Genomic DNA, 7,220 nt, shown 5'->3' on the forward strand with positions numbered 1-7,220 from the left:
TATTTTTTAATTTTTTTAAAATGAATATGTGTCCATATCTAATACTATGGCATGTTGCCCCTAGTAACCCAAGTTTTTTTTTTTTGTATATGTTAAATTAAGTGTTGTGCAAGGCCTACAGATTTAAAATTACACTATGCAATGTTTGTCTTAATATTCTGATTGTTCCCTTGTTCCACAAATGTCAATATGCCATGTTCAAGTTTCCAGGGCACAGTTTTCACGAGTGCATAACCTTTAATAAAACACACAAACAATTGTAAAGTTGTTTTTTTTTTTACTTCAAATAAAGTTCAAAATAACAACATGTTCAACAACATGTAAGTTCAAAAAAACAACATGGCTACAAATGAGCATCACATACAGAGATGGAGATAGCATCAAGCAGATGGCATTGGGCAAATGCACATAGCAGAACCCAGTACTATGGTAACCCCTTATTCTTCCAGAATATGATTTTTTAAATTAAGTAAGTGAACCCCCAGCCAGACTAAACTTTTAGGGGAACTGAGGTATATTCCGGAACAAACACACAAACACAAACATACACAGCACGCTAGGAAGAGGAAGATGGCTCAGGTGTAGGCACAAATAACTCGCAGGCTACAATTTAAAGAAAACCTTTCACTTTGAGGGAGTTCTACATTTTGGCCACACAAGCCAAAAAAAAAAAATACATCGAGGCAACATGTAAAACATGGGTGCTGCCCATCTGGAGAGACATCACTTTCTCTTTTTTTCCCCCGCCTGATGATGTTCTTCTTGGCTTGGTCTGCGGAGCAACCTTCGAGGGCCCTGCCCAGTGGGATGTTCTTCCTGGGCAGGGGGAGGGGAGGGAGCCGATGTGGCTGGCTGTCTGCCACTGTGGGCAAGGGAGACAGCGATGTCCTGGAGCCCTTGCCGTATGGAATTGGCAAGTTCATGGAAGGAGGAGGCGAGTTGATCTAGTCCCTGCCTGATCTCTGCCAGACCTTGGCAGAGTTGAGCTACACCTTGCTCTACACTGGTTCTGTGCTCAGTGAGCCGGACAGGTATCTGGCTTACCTCCTGGAGCATCCTGTCCTGAAAAGCATTCAGGCTCTCACCATACCTGGCTATTTAAGTCAGGATTTCCGGGATAGCAGAGGGTTGGGTGGGGGGGGGGGGGGGGTGGCAGTTGGAATCTGGATGGGTGGGATTTGTGGTCCCACACTGCCAGACACACTAGGTCCCTCCACCTCAGCCACATAACCCTCCTGTGACTCTACCTGCTCACCCCCCTGTGCTGTGTTATGTGCAAAGCAAATAGAAGAATGAGTGGAAAAAGAGTAGATAAAAACAATATGAGAGTTTTGTTTAAAAAATATATATATATATGTGTAAACTTACCTGGCAAGTCATGTGCATAGAGTATTTCAGGCAGGTCCGTGTCCATATAAAACACCCCAACCCCCTCCTCGTAGCTCACACAGTCCATCGCCATCTCCTCCAGATCTGTGTATTCCACAGTGGCAGCTGGTCCTCCCCCTGTTGCCCTCGAGGCATTTCACTCCGCAGACCTCTTGCCCTTCAGGCGGGATTTGAAGTCGGCCCAACTACATATGTGGTGAAAAACAGGGACAAGTTAGTGTTAAATTTTTGAATCCTACTTTAATATATAGTACACATGCTATGCATTTGGTTGCTATAGGCAACATCACATCTAAGTTACTTTTTTAGAATACTTGGCACAGAAAATGGACTGGCAATATACACTTACCGTCTTCGAACTTCCTGCGAGGTGCGGACTATTGAGCCGACTTCATTAATAGAATTAGTGATGTCCCTCCAAATTCTGTCTTTGGTTGCAGCACCCATGTTTTTGGGTCCTCGATGTATTTTTTGTATGGCCTGTGTGACCAAAATCCGTAACTCCCTCTTAGTGAAGGCGGGCTGTCTTTTTTTTTCTTGAAGTAGCCTGTGAGCTATCATCCTGACCTTCATCACCATCTTCCTCTTCACTAGCTGCTTGTGTAGTTTGTGTTTGAGCTGCTAGTTCCAGAATCACCCTCAGTTTCCCCACTAGCTATGTCTGGCAGGGGATTCACTCCTAACTCCTGGGTAGCAGAAGGAGTTTGTATAGTACTGGGTCCGGGTATTTCTGAGTCTGCATTTGCAAAATCAAGCAACTGCCTCCGCAGTGCTAATCTTCTCTGGGTTAGTGCAGCCATCTGCTTCTGCACCTCGTCCATCTCTGCTGCAGTCTGCTCACGAGTAGCCATGTTGCTGGTAGGATGTGTGTATGCTCGATTGATCAGGTATTTATAGCTGCTTGCGTTTTCCAGTGCGTAATTCTGCGCAGGTGTATATTATGCTAATTGGGCCAGTAATTGCTGCACTGGCTATATGAACGCCTTGCATGCAGCCTGTGTGTGGGTTTATGCAGAAAATTACTGGAGCACGTTGGACATTTCTGAGTGAGCACATTTCAGTTATTTTTGTTTGATTTTTATCTTGTTTCTGTACATGTTTTAAGGTAATATTCCCTTTTCATGTATGTTGTGTAAGATTGTTGTATCCAATAGTTTATATTAGTTTAATAAGTATTTATTTTTTAAATATGTGAAGATTAATATGTGTATGATGTGGTCATATTTGAATGATGTGTGTGTGTGTGTGTGTGTGTGTGTGTCTGTCTCTCTCTCTCTCTCTCTCTCCGCGTGTGCGAATTTCCGCACATGAGAACTATACAAACTGTCCTGCACATCAATGTACACATATCAATAAAGTTGATTACAGATGACACTACATTTCGAACCAATCACATGCAACCACAAACTATAAATATAAGCCCATATATGGAAAACGCCATTGCCATGATGCGCGCAGCAGCATTTACACACCGCGAGCTGCGCGTACTAGTGGCAGTGATGGACCGCCGCGTAGGCCGCGCAGGGCCCTTTGTCCCAAATAGGGTGAAGCGCGAGGCCTACGCGGAGGTCCGCCGCTTATTGCGGACCCGCGTCCGCAGCCGGAGGACTGTGATCCAGCTTGAAAGAAGATGGAGCGACCTCCGCAGGCGTACGCCGGACCTGTTGGTGGAGCTCCGCCAACAATTCCGCACACTACGTAGTCGCAGTAAGTAAAATATTACAGTAAATGACTGATTTTAAGCTTAAACTTTGCATACTTTCACTACGTCAGAGTGTGAAAATTAGCACACTAACAATAAACTTGTAGAATAAACATGAGTGTGTGTGGGTAGGGTAAGCAGTACTGACTGTGTAGCAAGGTGCTTCAGAAAAAGTGCATATTGTTGTACAGAGTTGCAACACAGGCTGTCAACTGAACTCAATAACTTGCTCAGTGGTGTAATTTTAATAAGGTGTGTTTTTTTTAGAACTTGTGATGTTGCCTATAGCAACCAATCAGACTCAATCTATTATATTCTAGAAGCAGCTTAATAAATGTTATATATAATCTGTTTGGTTGCTATGGGCAACATCACCAGTTTGAAAAATAATAAAAGCTATTAATTTACCCCAGTGTCTTTAACATGGGACAGAACAGAGTAATAGAAGAATGCTGTTGTATTAAATTTTCATGCTACAACCAAAATAATACATATGTCATTCTAGGGCGAGCACAACGGCAAGCTGCTGCTGCTGGGAGTCCCAACCAGTCCCCTTCTGAACCCCCCTCCCCTTCTCACACCCATTCCCCCTCTCCTTCCCAGTGCCCTTCTCAGCCCCCCTCCCCTTCTCACACCAATTCCCCCTCTCCTTCCCAGTCCCCTTCTCAGCCCCCCTCCCCTTCTCACACCCATTCCCCCTCTCCTTCCCAGTCCCCTTCTCAGCCCCCCACCCCTTCTCACACCCATTCCCCCTCTCCTTCCCAGTCCCCTTCTTAGCCCCCCTCCCCTTCTCACACCCATTCCCCCTCTCTTTCCCAGTCCCCTTCTCAGCCCCCCTCCTCTTCTCACACCCATTCCCCCTCTCCTTCCCAGTCCCCTTCTCAGCCCCCCTCCCCTTCTGTTTACCAATACCCCTCTCTGTCCCCCTCCACCTCTGTTGGACAAAACACCACTCCGCCCACCTCACCCCCTCTTTCCCATTCCCCCTCTCTGTCCCCCTTCCCATCTGTGACCCAACCCACCTCTCCGCCACCCTCCCCCTCTCAATCTGACCCACCCTCTGCACCAAGCTCCCCCTTCATCCAGCCTCCTACCCCCATCCAGCCTCCTACCACCATCCAGCCTTCTACCCCCATCCAGCCTCCTTCCCCACCTTCAGAATGGGCAGCAGAGGCCCCGGAGGCACTTCTGGGAGGAGATCAAGTGCCACAGGACAGTAAGTTGACACTCATTGACATTTAATTTGTAACCGAATTTAACTACACATTCTAATAAATGCAGTGTTGTACTGGGTAAAATCTTTTGCCAAGGTAAAATGTTTGTCTTCTTCATCATGGTATGGATGTTGCATTTACATTTGTGTAAGGAACATTAGATGTACAGTGTCTACGTGTGCAATGTTGAGGATGCCCACTCTAGGTCAACACTCATTATGTCAACAGGGTTGCCCAGGACAACAGGGTTTGTATGTGCAACATTATCTGCTAAACAGTTAGACGTGAGTGGAGTGTAGTATGTTGTTGGACTTTTACACTTGTGGTTGGGTATTCCAATATTTGCACATTGAATTCGCATGCTTCACTTTGTTAGGCTGGCTAAGGACACAGTGATTTTAGTTTTTAAATTTACACTCAAAAATAAATAACATTTAATTTAAAAACATGTTGGACCTTATGTAGAAAGTAAGGCAGGCTTTCAGGGAGTGTGGGTATGCTACGATATGTTGTCCTTCTGAAGATGTTGATATGCAGTGTGATGATGCAGGGCCAACCCCCAAAAAGATAAGTCTACTTCACTCCAGATGTGAATGAATGCCAACATGATGTTACATTTACTAAGATGGTAGTTCTCTTTAAGATGGGATGTTGCCCATAGCAACCAATAAGATTATACTTGTAATTTTTGTGGGGCCTTCTACAACATAATATGTTAAATTTGATTGGTTGCTATGGTCAACGTCCCATCTTAAATAGAACTCCCATATTAGTAAATGTAACCCATGGTGTGGTACACTTGAAAAAAAAAAAAAAGTTAAAAACAAACATTGCTGAACAGGCTTCTGTGTTGTTCTGCTACTGATTTATCCTTAAAACAGACATGATGTAGTCACTTAGGCATTAAAGCAGGACTGTCCAAACTGCCGCCCTCCAGCTGCTAAGAAACTACACATCCCAGCATGCCCTGACACAGTTTTGAATTATCTGACCCCAAAACTGGGTCAAGACATGCTGGTATATGTAGTTTCACAACAGCTGGAGGGCCTCAGTTTGTACATGCCTGCATTAAAGTGAGCTTTGTGCCTTGCTTGTATAATATGTAATGTGAGTAAGTTAGTAATGTTTATGTTGCCTCTTAATTTCAGATGTTGCAGTTGGAGATCCCACTACTTTTGTGGGCATTATTGCCACCATGCGCCAACACCTGCAGTGATTATTGAGGAGTGTGGAGCAGCTGGAAAAGTTTTCTAAATTTTTAATTGAAAATATTTTATTTTTCTTTAAAAAAAAAAAAACACCCCCCCCCCCAAAATACAAACAATAAAAAAAATTTTTTCAACTTAAGCGGGTGTTGTGTTTATTAATGCAATAAATGAACAGCAGATTGGCTAGCAGAAATTGATTACCTTAAAAAATTCACACATCTTACGTAAGTTTTTTACAAAAAAAAAACAGTTAGGAGGTTATTGTGTAAAAAAACATGTAAACACCTTCATTCACAAACTACACCTCTACACACACAAAAAAAAAAAATTAGACCAGGCACATTTAAAACATCTATATTTTTATTCAAAACATTTAAATGTTGATGGCCAATTATGCCTACAAAGTGTTCTTCAGGTATTTTTTGAAGACTTAATTGGTCATGACCATTATCATTGATTACACTAATTGGAATCGTAATAGAGGAGGGCTTGTGGACTTTAAACTGAAAGGTGTAATTTCACTTAATAGAAAAAAAAAACATTGGCCCTCATTCCGAGTCGTTCGCTCTGTATTTTTCTTCGCATCGCAGCGTTTTTCTGCTTAGTACGCTTGCGCAATGTTCGCACTGCGACTGCGCCAAGTAATTTTGCTATGAGGATAGTATTTTTACTCACGGCTTTTTCTTCGCTCCGGCGATCCTAGTGTGATTGACAGGAAATGGGTGTTACTGGGTGGAAACACGGCGTTTTATGGGCGTGTGGATAAAAACGCTACCGTTTCCGGAAAAAACGCGGGAGTGGCTGGAGAAACGGAGGAGTGTCTGGGCGAACGCTGGGTGTGTTTGTGACGTCAAACCAGGAACGACAAGCACTGAACTGATCGCAGATGCCGAGTAAGGTTGAAGCTACTCAGAAACTGCTAAGTAGTTTGTAATCGCAATATTGCGAATACATCGTTCGCAATTTTAAGAAGCTAAGATTCACTCCCAGTAGGCGGCGGCTTAGCGTGTGTAACTCTGCTAAAATCGCCTTGCAAGCGAACAACTCGGAATGAGGGCCATTGTTGTGCGTTTTTCCGCAAAAATGTGCAATTTTAAGAAGAATGTGTATATCTCTACGAAAACGTAGTATTTTTACGTTGAGGTTTGTGTTAATGCGATGCCTTTGCATTGTTGTGCTGTTATTTGGCGTACGCCCACATTGTGTAATAATGCGAACGAACTAGCAAAACACCGTTGGGGGCGGATATTCGCAATTTTGCAACATGTTTGCAATTTTGCACATACCTTGTGCGAACGAAAAAAATAGCGAACAACTCGGAATGACCACCATTATCCTATACTTTCACCATTTTTATCTTGAACTTTTAAGTGTTACCAGGTTAATCAAGATTTTTAAGAAATTCCAAATTTACTTTGGATAATTTATTATTGATATATCTTATTACATGAATAGAATAAAAGTTAAGTTTTAAGTAGTGATGTGCACCGGAAATTTTTCGTGTTTTGTGTTTTGGTTTTGGATTCGGTTCCGCGGCCGTGTTTTGGATTCGGACGCGTTTTGGCAAAACCTCCCTGAAAATTTTTTGTCGGATTCGGGTGTTTTTAAAAAAAAAAACCCCTCAAAAACAGCTTAAATCATAGAATTTGGGGGTCATTTTGATCCCATAGTATTATTAACCTCAATAACCATAATTCCCACTCATTT

The sequence above is a fragment of the Pseudophryne corroboree genome, chromosome 8, assembly GCF_028390025.1.
Source record: "Pseudophryne corroboree isolate aPseCor3 chromosome 8, aPseCor3.hap2, whole genome shotgun sequence".
Taxonomy (NCBI): domain Eukaryota; kingdom Metazoa; phylum Chordata; class Amphibia; order Anura; family Myobatrachidae; genus Pseudophryne; species Pseudophryne corroboree.